Source organism: Suncus etruscus, chromosome 17 (assembly GCF_024139225.1).
Source record: "Suncus etruscus isolate mSunEtr1 chromosome 17, mSunEtr1.pri.cur, whole genome shotgun sequence".
In the NCBI taxonomy this organism is placed as follows: domain Eukaryota; kingdom Metazoa; phylum Chordata; class Mammalia; order Eulipotyphla; family Soricidae; genus Suncus; species Suncus etruscus.
Window position 1 is genome coordinate 29,632,236 of NC_064864.1, and position 13,301 is coordinate 29,645,536.

Genomic DNA, 13,301 nt, shown 5'->3' on the forward strand with positions numbered 1-13,301 from the left:
CGATCCAGGACCAAAGGTGGTTGATTCAAATCCCGGTGTCCCATATGGTCCCCCGTGCCTGCCAGGAGCTATTTCTAAGCAGACAGCCAGGAGTAATCCCTGAGCACCGCTGGGTGTGACCCAAAAAGTAAAAAAAGAAAAAGAAAAAAAGAAAAAAGAAAGAAAGAAAGAAAGAAAAAGTCTCCATTAAAAGTTAAAATCTGAAGACCCGGGACCGGAGAGATAGCACAGCTGCGTTTGCCTTGCAAGCAGCCGATCCAGGACCTAAGGTGATTGGTTAGAATTCCAGCGTCCATATGGTCCCCTGTGCCTGCCAGGAGCTATTTCTGAGCAGATAGCCAGGAGTGGCCCAAAAACCAAAAAAACAAAACAAAACAAAAAATCTGAAGACTCCTGTTAATATAGTTGGTAACACTGAATTGCATAACTGATACTTGCAGATCAAAGTTTCAATAGTCTCACACAAAAAATGTAAATTTAAGAGCATATTTTCAGTGATTCATTGGAGGAAATTGTCTTGCAGTGCATATGTCATATCATCACACTAACAGTATAAACATCTTTTTTTTTGGGGGGGACACACCCGGTAACGCTCAGGGCTTACTCCTGGTTAAGCGTTCAGAAGTCGCTCCTGGCTTGGGGAACCATATGGGACACCAGGGGATCGAACCAAGGTCCATCCTAGGCTAGTGCTGGCAAGGCAGGCACCTTATCTCTAGCGCCACCGCACCGGCCCCACAGTATAAACATCTTATGGCTTCAATTATCAATTAGTCCTCAATAAAAATAAGAAATATATTTTAGTTCAATTTTTCAAAAATAAAATTAACAAGTGTCTTTTTTTTTGGGGGGGGGGGTCACACCTGGCAGTGCTCAGGGATTACTCCTGGCTCCACGCTCAGAAATCGCTTCTAGCAGGCTCGAGGGACCATATGGGATGCCAGGATTCGAACTGATGACCCTCTGCATGAAAGGCAAACACTTCACCTCCATGCTATCTCTCCAGCCCCCAAAGTATTTTTTATCAAATGATATGCTGCTTTTCTGAAATATTTACTGGTAAGGGGCCAAAGCAATAGAATCATGGGTGGAGTTATTTTCCTTGAACAGCTGACTCAGGTTTAATTCTAATATCTGATATGATCTCCTGAGTCCACAAGGCCTGATCCCTGAGCACAGAGCCAGGAGTAAACCCTGAGTACTGACAGGTGTAGCCCCAAAACCAATTAAATAAAACATTGAGGGGCCCGGAGAGATAGCACAGTGGCGTTTGCCTTGCAGGCAGCCGATCCAGGACCAAAGGTGGTTGGTTTGAATCCCGGTGTCCCATATGGTCCCCTGTGCCTGCCAGGAGCTATTTCTGAGCAGACAACCAGGAGTAACCCCTGAGCAACGCCGGTGTGGCCCAAAAACCAAAATAAAATAAAATAAAATAAAAAATAAAACATTGAGGAAATGACAACAGTAGTTAATTGCGTCTAAGGCAGAAGGGAAAGACTATGATTGGAAAAAACTATTGGGAAGATTTTATCATGTAATAATATCCTCTTGGGGGCTAGAGAGATGGTAGAGCAGATGAGGCATTTGCCTTGCATGTAGTCCATCTGGATTCAAGCCCCACTAGGAATAATTTCTAAGTGCAGAGCCAGGAATAACCCCTGAGTAACACTGGGTGTTGCCTAAAAGTAACAATAAAATAATAATAATAGGGGCCGGAGAGATAGCAAGGAGGTAAGGCATTTGCCTTGCGTGCAGAAGGACAGTGGTTCAAATCCCGGCATCCCATATGGTCCCCCGAGCCTGCCAGGAGCGATTTCTGAGCCAGGAGTAGAGCCAGGAGTAACCCCTGAGCGCTGCTGGGTGTAACCCAAAAACCAAAAGAAGAGGAGGAGAAGGAGGAGGAGGAGGAGGAGGAGGAGGAGGAGGAGGAGGAGGAGGAGGAGAAGGAGAAGGAGAAGGAGAAGAAGAAGAAGAAGAAGAAGAAGAAGAAGAAGAAGAAGAAGAAGAAGAAGAAGAAGAAGAAGAAGAAGAAGAAGAAGAAGAAGAAGAAGAAGAAGAAGAAACCCAAACACAATCATGTATGTAATCAAGGTGTTTAAATAAAAATAAAATAAAATAAAATAAAATAAAAAGAAGAAGGAGGAGGAGGAGGAGGAGGAGGAGGAGGAGGAGGAGAAAATTTGCAGGAACTCTCACCTGGCTATCTGTGCACAGTTTGTTCTCCCTCTCCTGTTTCTGGTGTTACACTTAATTAACACCAGCTCTTCCAGCTCTGTTGGATCTGACCTTGTCCTTCTCCTTCCAGCCACTTGTTACTTCCCTTTAAAGCAAACTCAGAAGTTTGTCTAATTCCCCTTTCTCTCCTCTCTTCTGGAACCCACACCCACCGCTTACCCAAATGCTCTCTTACAGTCCCTAATGTTGCTAAACCATATTTCTTAATGTGGGCTCCATGTTGTTAGATCCAACGGCCACTTCGCCTACACGTTTGCAATGACTCTCTCACCTCACTACACTCTCTTTTCTTTCCACTCTCTCCCCTTTTCTTTCTACATTTGTCACTGAGTAATAGAACCCAGTGCCAAGGCTTTTAAAACCACCTCCACAGTTCTATTTACCAAATCTTGATTTCCAGCCTAATTTGGAATTGTTGTATATAAGAATATTTCCTTAGGATTGTTCTGTGACTATTGCCCCACCTAGACCTTCCAGGTGGGGGCGCTGTGGGGTTGGCAATAAATAGCTTGATGGACAGGGGAGAGGGGCCCTTTTGCGTGAGCTGGTTGCAGGCTGCAAGAGGACTCTCTCTGACTCTCTCTCTCTGACTCTCTCTCTCTCTCTGACTCTCTCTCTCTCTGACTCTCTCTCTCTGACTCTCTCTCTCTCTGACTCTCTCTCTCTGACTCTCTCTCTCTCTCTCTCTCTGTCTCTCTCTCTCTCTCTCTGTCTCTCTCTCTCTCTCTCTCTCTCTCTCTCTCTCTCTCTCTCTCTCTCTCTCTCTCTCATCAGCATCTAACCAGAATCTCCAGTTCTAGCTAAACATGCCCCAAAATAAAAGCTCTTCGTCTCCTCACCCCACAATGTGCTTCCTCGTTCTAGATAATCTAATCCTTTCAAGTGTTCAGAACCTTTTGCAGGGCCTTCAGAAAACCCACATTCAATCCTGTAGCACTTCCTGTGTGCTCTGGCTCCACGAAGATTCAGAAGCCATCTGCATCTTACCCTTCTATGACTACCATTGCTGCCGCCACCAACATCACCATATCCATCACCATCACCATGGTCTCCTGCATCAGCAGCGTAGCCATCTTCTGACCCAGAACTTCTCCCTGTTCCCTGAATTCTCTTCTCAACAAAGTAATCAAGGAGATTTGATGAACTAAGACCCCTCTAGATCAAAGAGAAAGCCCCTCTCTTCACCAGGATCTCCTGCTACCTCCCCTCAGTACCCCCTCTGGACTAACTGAATCCCTAAAACACACTTTTTTGGGGGGTTCATCCAATATCCCTGCTCTAGACTCAGGAACCTGTCAGTGGGCAGGGAAGCATGGGCTTCAGAGTACTAAACCAGGGCTCCCACACTGAAGAAGCATTTGCTCTAGCCCTATAAACCATCTCCTACTTTCCTGGTTCTCTTTTGAACTTGCTATCTGCAGCACCTAAAAAGTTATTCTCCTATTCTAGAAGGAGTATGCATCTTCAAGTTTTCATCACAGGACCCCCTCCCACGAAGCCTACTTAGAAACCACCCTACTGAAAAATTGAAATCCTCTTTTCGGATTTTATTTCCGCCCCTTAGGAATTATCACAAATATTTTTACTTCCTTGAAACCATTTTAATTTGTTTGGTATTAGTCTCCCCACCCACACTGTCAGTTACAAGCAGGCAGGGGGCTTTGGGGGTTTTGTTGGTTTTACTCAGCATGGTACCCCAGTATCTGGATTAGTGCCTGGCACTAGAAGGAGTTCATCACCAATCATTAAAATCATTAGGGGCAGGAGTGATAGTATAGCAAGTAGCACTCTTGCTTTGCACAGAGCTCACCTGGGTTCCTATGATGCTCATTGGGGCTCCCCCTGAGCATTTTCAGGAATGATCCCTGACCATAGCCGGGTGTGGCCAATAAAATAAAATTAAGTTATGTTGCAGAGTGGCAGTGTAGAGATGAGGATTTGGATCCAGGAGTCTCAAAACTCTTGCTCCTGCAGACACACCAGGTGGCAGCCATCTAAGGGGTAAGAAATAAGGACCAGGGGCTGGAGAGATAGCATGGAGGTAAGGCATTTGCCTTGCATGCAAGAAGAATGGTGATTTGAATTCCGGCATCCCATATGGTCTCCCGAGCCTGCCAGGAGCGATTTCTGAGCAGAGAGCCAGGAATAACCCCTAAGCACCACCGGGTGTGACCCAAAAATCAAAAAAAAAAAAAAAAGAGAGAGAGAGATGAGGGCCAAAGCAAATGCTAGGGATAGGGCCCTTGCCTTGCACCAAGTCAACCAGGGTTCGATCCTTGGCATCCCATGTAGTCATATAGCATATATAGCTATAGACCCCATATAGCATCTTGTGGTGCCTCAATGCAGAGCCAGGAGTAAGCTCTGAGCACCACCGAGTATGCCCACCCCACCCCAGAAAAAATTAAAAAACAAAAAGGATGAGACTAGCCATGGGACAGGATGGTCTCCACGGCTTCTGGCCTGTGGGATTCTCTTCATTCCACTCAGCAAGCCAGCCTGCGGAGCCCAGAACTCGAGCCGGGCTCTTCTGCTGCATACTCGGACCCTGCCCATTCTAGGCCGCCATTGGGACCAGGCCTGCCTCTACCGCCAGCCGCTGTCCCCTCCCTCTGCTGCAGCTGCAAGGGGTGAGCCTTTGCCAGAGCCGGGCACCCAGGTGGAGGGAAGGGGATTATGCCCACCCCAGTGGCAGATCTCTGATATTCAAAGGAAAAACCTAAAAGTGAGTCCCAATTCGGATCAGAATGCGGTGTCAACTGGGGGACGTTTGAAGACTGAGGCAGGGGTCGTCGGTAAAAACTAGGTGGTTTCCCTAGGGAAAGGGAAAAGGACAAGGGGGACTGGAAATAAACATAGGAGTCTTTTTGTTTGGTTGGTTTGTATGGATTGGTTTGGGGGGGTGACACATTGTGGTGCTCAGAGGTTACTCCTGGCTCTGCATTCAGGAATACTCCTGGAGGTACTCAAGGGACCAAATGGAATGCCTGAGATTGAACCCGGCTAGGCCACGTGCAAGGCAATCGCCTTAACAGATATCTATCTATCACTCCGGCCCCAAAGATGTCTTTTTTTTTATAGTGAGCGGGTGATGAAATAAACCCCTCTGAATTTCCTTTTTTTTGGGGGGGGGGGGGAGGTCACACCCGGCAGCGCTCAGGAGTTACTCATGGCTATGCGCTCAGAAATCGCTCCTGGTAGGCTAGGGGAATCAAACCCAGGTCCGTTCTGGGTCAGCCGAGTGCAAAGCAAATGTCCTACCGTTGTACTATCTCTCCAGCCCTAACCTCTGAATTTCTATAGGCCCGAACTTAATATATATATATATATATATACAGTGATATACAGTATACAATATAATAATATATGATATGATATAACATAGCATAATAATGTAATGTAATATACAGAACATAGCATAATAGTATATAATATATAATACAACATGCAGTATATAATATAAAATAATGTAACATATGTAATATACAGTATTGGAAACCAATGATGAATTCATGGGAGTGGAGGATGACCCTGCTGTGGTTCTTAGGAAGCCATATTCAAACTGAAGGAGCAAGCAAGTGCCTTACCTGCAATCCAATCTCTCCAGTTGGGTCTGTTTTTTAAGGAAAAGAAGGTGAAAACAGTGTGGCTGTCCTGCTGAAGCAAGACAAGGACCCCTAGGAGGAGGAGGAGGACCTGGGGACAAACTGAGGATTCCAACTTCTCCCCCAAAGAACCAGGATTGTTTCACTCGCTGCCTGTTAGCAGACAGGTTTAGACACGTCAAGCAAAGGTTGCAGTTTGGTTCGACTTGATTCGGTGTGGTTAGGATTTAGGTTTGGGTTTTGTTTGTTCATTTCAAAGAAAGGCAGACTGCCTTGTGCAGCTCCTCATTTGGATGTATCTGGAGTCTTCGAAGCTTCACTGCCCTGCAGATTCTCCTACAAAGGGACCTTGAGAGCTTGTTTGGAGGTTCTAGCAGGGGAGCTCAGCTACTCGTATACCCTGACCCCAAAAGTCTCTATTGGGGGGAGGCACGCAGTTTCAGGCAGGACACACCTGGAGCGGTGAGGGAAGAAAGGGACACCCGCCTAGCCAGTCAGACCAGCCAAATCAACCCTGGTGATCAAAGGGGTGACAAATATCACAGCCAGATAGCTCTCACATCTGAGGGTTGGTTTTTTGTTTGTTTTTTTGTTTTTGTTTTTGTTTTTGGGTCACATCCGGCAGCACTCAGGGGTTATTCCTGGCTCTGCACTCAGAAATCGCCCCTGCAGGCACAGGGGACCATATGGAATGCCAGGATTTGAACCACCGTCCTTCTGCATGCAAGGCAAATGCCCTAACTCCATGCTATCTCTCTGGCCACTGTTTTCTTGGGGTTTTTTTGTTTTGTTTTTGTTTGTTTTTTTTCTTTTTGGGCCACACCCAGTGACGCTCAAAATTTCTGGCTATGCGCTCAGAAATTGCTCCTGGCTTGGGGGACTATATGGGACTCAGGGGAATCGAACTCAAACAGTCAGTCCTAGACTAGAGCATGCAAGGCAGACACCTTAACGCTTACGCCACCACTCCAGCCCGTTTGTTGTTTTGTAAGGAGTTGTTTGGGTTTGGGATTTGGGGGGTTATTTTGTTTGGGGTTTTTTATTTTTGTTTGTTGTTGTTTATTTTTTTATGATTGGTTTGATTTAGTTTTGAGGTTACACCCAGCGATGCTCAAGAGTTACTTGTAGCTCTGCATTCAGGAATTATTCCTGGCAGACTCAGGGAACCATATGGGATGCCAGGATCAAACCCGGGTCAGCCACATACCAGGCAAGCACCCTACCTGTTGTACTATCATTCTGGCCCTCTGGTTTGGTTATGATTGTTTTGATTTGGATTGGTTAGAATTGGTTCTTCGGACCACACCCAAGGGTATTCAAGGGAACTCCTGACTTGGTCTCCAGGAGGGATCATGTGGTGCCAAGGTTCAAACCCCAGCCCACAACATGTGAAACCCATTCAACCTCCTGACCTATCTCTCCAGCCCCAGAGAGGCTTTCTTGATAGGGAGAGTGAGAAATGGAAGCGAAGAGTCTGAGTTAGGGACAGCATCCAAGGTGACCTGGAGCAAGGAAGTCAATAGAGATATAGGCAGGAATCCATGTATTCTGGAGTGGGAATAATGGCATATGAGATTGAGTTTATTGTCTGGGAGCATAACAAAGAATAGACAGATGCCCTGGGGTTCTAGTTTGAGCAGCTAGGGAGCTGTAGCTGCTGCAAGCAGAGACATAGGATGAGTAGATAGTTCCAAAAGTAGTTTGGGGCCAATCAAACCTCTGCAATTCTGAGACTGGATATATCTGATCCACTTTCTTACCAAAGTCACCAGGAGTTGGGCTGGAGAGATTGTATAGCAAAGTAGAGTACTTGCCTTGCAGTCAGACGAACCAGGTTTGATCCCCAGCATCCCAGCAGTGCCAGGGATGATTCCTGAGTGCAGAGCCAGGAGTAGCCAGCCACTGGGCATAACCCAAAAACAAAAACAATAGTTTAAAAGTAAAGAGTCACCAGAAGAAACTGCTCACCTGATTTCCAACAAAGCGAAGAACCACTTTACTCAGACAATCTAAAAATGTTCTCATACCTAGTGAAATTCAATTCTCTCTCCTGGATTTGAACTAAATAAAATGTGAAAACCCATTTAGGTCTTAGGGCAAGGTATGTAAGGACAGGACTAAAAAGACAATAACAAATAGGGCTTTCAAGTATATCATCGTCCTGTCACTGTGCCACTGTTTGCGATTTCTATCTAGTGTCCACACGAGAACCAGTCTTGGGGTTATGGCTCCGAGACAGTCAAGTTGAATTGAGATTCTAATTCTTGGTGCTACCTACTGCATGGACTTGGGCAAGTTTTTGTGGCTCTATTTTCTGTTTTTTATTTTTATTTTAGGTCCACCCCTGTCAAGTGTCTTACCCACTGTACTATCTCTTTTTTTTTTTTTTTAGGTTTTGTGGGGCTGATTTTATTGGGGCTTCTCACAGTAGTTGTAGCTACTCATTTTTCAGAACAGTCACAGCACAGCAATTGCATCACCCAGACTGCTCAGAAAAATCTGATCAGCTGAATCTTATTAAGACCCAATGATGGGGGCCCGGAGAGATAGCACAGCGGTGTTTGCCTTGCAAGCAGCCGATCCAGGACCAAAGGTGGTTGGTTCAAATCCCGGTGTCCCATATGGTGCCCATGCCTGCCAGGAGTGATTCTGAGCAGACAGCCAGGAGTAACCCCTGAGAACCGCCGGGTGTGACCCAAAAACCAAAAAAATAAATAAATAAATAAGACCCAATGATGGGGGGTTCACCTCATGAAAGAATGTAGCAGCATCTGCCATCTCTCAAGTGGAGCCCCAGAGAAGCCCCCTGAGTGTCCCAAGGAGTCCTTCAAACTTTCATTTCAGCATCTGTCCAAGCAGGGGAGCACTCAGGCAGAGGGCCCCCTCACTGAAGAAGATGGGGGGGCCCCTTGGGTTCATCCTTGAGATCAGTGAAAGACACATTTTGTTTCAGCTATTTTCCTATGAGACACTTCAGTGAATCATCCCACTGTACTAAATATTTAGCCCTGTTTTCTTGCTTGTAAAATGGAAATAGTCACATCTGTGTGATATAGCTGCGGCAGGTCACAAGTAACATCTCTGAGTATACTTAAAAGAGTTTGCCATTCTAGAGCTGGAGCGATTGCACAATGGGTAGGGCTTTTGCCTTGCATGCATCCAACCCAGGACCAACCCAGGTTCGACCCAGGTTCCATCCCTGTCATATCATATGGTCCTCCAAGCCTGGCAGAGCCAGGAGCAATTTCTGAGTGCAGAGCCAGAAGTAACCCCTGAGTGCTGCCAGGCCTGGCCCAAAATCAAAATCAGTAAAAAACAAATCAAAACAAAAAAAAAAAAACAGTTTGCCATTCATTGCTCAAGAGATGACTCCAAATGTTGGGGCACATGTGTTGAGCATATGCAGGAATCCCAGGTTTAATTCCTAGCACCACACAGCTCCCAGGCACAACTGGGTATAATCGTGGACTCCTTGAAGCATTGATCAGGTGGCCCTGATGATTAGCAGCACTCTAGGAAGCCAGAGCTATAGAGTACAGCAGGAAAGCATTTACCATACACACCCAGGTTGAATCCCCAGCATCCCATATGATCTATTAGCATATTAGTGATCTATTATCACAGAGCCAGAAGAAGCCCTGAGCACTGCCAAGCGTGCTCCCCAAAACAAACAAACCAAAAAACCAAAAAAAAACTGCAACCCTAAAGTTAATTCATCTACTTAGGGACTGGTAAGATAGTTCAACAAGTTAAGTGCTTGTCTTGCATACAGTCGAGTCGGGTTCGATTCCCAGCATCCCATATGGCCCCCTGAGCATCACCAGGAGTGATTCCTGAATACAGAGCCAGAAGGAAGCCCGGAGCACCACTAGATGTAGCCCTCCCTCCCCCAAAAAAACGGTTCTTTCATCCACTCACCAAATTTTATTACAAGCCATTTCGTTCTCCTTCCACTGCAGCTTAGGTACGCTTAGAGCCACCAGGGGGAGCTGTCACACAGGCTGCAGAGGTTCTGTGGGCAACAACATGAAAGTTATGCGTGGGTTGTTTTGTTTTTTTTTTTACTGCAATACATTCTTTTTTTGACTTTGTTTTAGACACTAATTTACAAGACTGTCAGTTATAGTGTTTCATACTACAACATTCCAACACCACACCCCAACATAATAGTCCTTGTCTTTGACAGAAGTCATTCTAACAGGTTGAACACTTCACTGTTATTTTGATTTGCATTTTTCTTGTGATAAGTCATTAGTAATTTCTTTTCTTTTTTTTTTTTTGTTTTTTTTTTGTTTGTTTGTTTGTTTCTGGGCCAAAACCGGTGGCTCTCAGGGGTTACCCCTTGCAGGCTCAGGGGACCATATGGTATGCCAGGATTCGAACCACCATTCGTCCTGGGTCAGCTGCTTGCAAGGCAAATGCCCTACCACTGTGTTATCTGCTGAGTGCAGAAAGTAACCCCTGAGTACTGCCAGGCCTGGCCCAAAATCAAAATCAGTAAAAAACAAATCAAAACAAACAAACAAACAAAAACAGTTTGCCATTCATTGCTCAAGAGATGACTCCAAATGTTGGGGCACATTTGTTGAGCATATGCAGGAGCTTTTTATTAAATAAAAATAAAGTATGAAAAAATATATACTCAAGCCACCATGAGGCTGCAACCACAAAAGTCAGATGGGATGTGCACACTCTGATACAGGAACCCCAGTTTCCATTCTAGCACCAATCAGCACAGCCACAGGGGTCAACAAAATAAAATCAGAGCCTAAGAGTACACATTCAGCTTCTCTCTGGAGCTAAAATTTGTAGATTTCTGAGGCAGTTTTGAGTTTTGCTTCTGTGTTGTAGAAACATCATCAAACTGGACAAGATGTAGACTTATTTGTGGTTTGGAAAAACAACTTTTGGTGAATTTGTTTTTTTGTTTGGGAGCCATACTCAGCCATGCTCAGAGTTTTCTCCTGGCTCTGCTAAAGGAATGTTCAAAGAATCATATGGGTTACTAGAGATCAAACTTGGGTCAACTGTGTGTCACTACCAAGTGTACTACTGGCTACATGCTCTGGAGTACCTGGTGGGCTCAGGGGGCCATATGATATGCTGAGGGTCAAATCCAGGTCAGCTGCATGCAAGGCAAGCCTCTATCCACTGCACTAGCCCTCCAGCCCCAAGGGAGACTTGTTCCTCATCCAGAACCCATAAAATATAATTTCTTTTCCTTTTTTTTTTTTTTTTGTTTTTTTTGTTTTTGGGTCACACCCGGCAGTGTTCAGGGATTATTCCTGGCTCCAGGCTCAGAAATTGCTCCTGGCAGGCACGGGGGACCATATGGGACGCAGGGATTCGAACCGATGACCTCCTGCATGAAAGGCAAATGCCTTACCTCCATGCTATCTCTCCGGCCCCAAAATATAATTTCTTAAATGAGCAGAATGTCTCCTAGCTGACCTTCTATTAGGTAGAGGCACTACTACCCTCCCACATGCTGAACTTTGTGTCCCCGACTCCTGCATTCTGTCCTGTCACAAGGTTCTCCCTGCCTTCTTCGTTCACAAGGAGAGCCTCTGTTCTCTGCTTTCCAGGTTGCCCATTGCCTATCTTGACATTGGCAGCACCAAGGTCGGCAGTCAATCTGCCATCTTGCCTGGGTGATTACAACGGGGGTTGTTTTCATAATTCACTAAGCTTCACATGGGTTTTGAGTCGTTTTCTGCATATTGGAGACTAGTGTAGAATCTAATGAAGAAGGCTACAGACCAGAGAGTGGGTACACGAGAGAAAAAAAAGAAGGGGTCTCCTCTGGGTCTGAACAGGTTTGGGGATATAGTGCTAGTGCAGAAACTTGACTGCAGGGCACAAATAAATAAAAGGACTCCAGGAACCAGAGGCTCTTCAGACCAACCCCAAATCTTGAGAACTTGGAAGATAGGGGCAACCCACAGATAAATACCCCAGTCAGTGCTCAGTGGCTGCAGAGTCAATGATCAGCTGGTGTGCGTGCAGGAAGTGGGGTGGAATTTCCCAGGACTGACTGTGAGAACAGATCAGATAGGCTCTGTGACACGGCTCCTCAGAGTCAGAGGCACCTTTTCTTTTCTGACCCAACTCTGGTGGACCCTGAAACCCCAGAACTCTGCCCTGAGTCCACACAGGCTGGATCCCTGCCTGTGCAAGAGTGTTGAGTCATTCATTCTGCAATTCTCCGCACTTGGTTCGCCTCACTGGCCCAACACTTGCATTTGCAGCTGGCAGCTTCGGCCAGTGCTACCTGCTCCCCCAGGCATCCCATTGCCCAAGTGGACAAGTTGGCACTGGTGGATGCGAGAGACAATGAGAAGTGAAACAAGCAAATGCCCTCCTCCAAATACCCTTTTTTTTTAGGGTGGAAGCCCAAGGTTAAAGAAGGGCTGACAATTACTTTAGAACTTAAAGAAGGTCACTCTTTATTTTAAATTATCGCATATATGCTTGAGAAAAATGGCTATTTTCTAATTATTGAGTGCAGAGCTCTATGAATATCCCAACAAATAAGTTTATGTTTCATATCTTCCCTATTTTAGGGCTGGTGCAATAGTACAGTGGTAAGATGCTGGCCTGGCATGTAGCCCACCTTGGGTTCAAACCCAGGCATCCCATAGGGTCCCCGTATCCTGTAGAGCCAGGAGTAACCCCTGAACACTGCCAGGTGTGGCCCCCAAACAAAAAAAATCTGCCCTATCTTTATATTTAATAAAATCTATAATAAGAAAAGTTTAAGTGTAATACTTTTTGTTTGTTAGTTTTGGACCACACCAAACGCTCCTGGCTCTGCACTCAGAAATCATTCCTGGCAGGCTTAGGGTACCATATGGGATGCTGGGAATTAAACCCAGGTCAGCCAAGTGCAAGGCAAATCCCTACCCTCTGTGCTATCACTCTGCCCCCAAGTGTAATACTTTCTAAAAGTAATATAAAAGTTTTTATAGCATCTTGAGTAAAGAAAGATTTATTAAGTAAATATTAAGGATCATGGAGATAGTTCAATGAGCTGTACTTGCTTTGCATGTGACATCCATACATTCAGTCCCTAGGACTGCATGGTATGCCCCCACCAATAAAAAAATGACAATAAAGTGCCATTTTATATCTACCAGATAGAAAAATAATATATTTTTTTGGTTTTTGGGTCACATCCGGCAGCACTCAGGGGTTACTCCTGGCTCTATGCTCAGAAAGTGCTCCTGGCAGGCTCCAGGGACCATATGGGATGCCGGGATTCGAACCACTGTCCTTTTTCATGCAAGGCAAATGCCTTGCCATTGTGCTATCTCTGGCCCCTCAAATAGGAAAATTTTAAAACCTGCTAGTTCAAAATATTCAAAGGAAGCATAAGGCTTAGAGGCCAGAGACATAGTATATAGTGGATAGGGCACATAAATCTTAAACAATCAAGGGCGAAATCAATAAACATATAAAAAA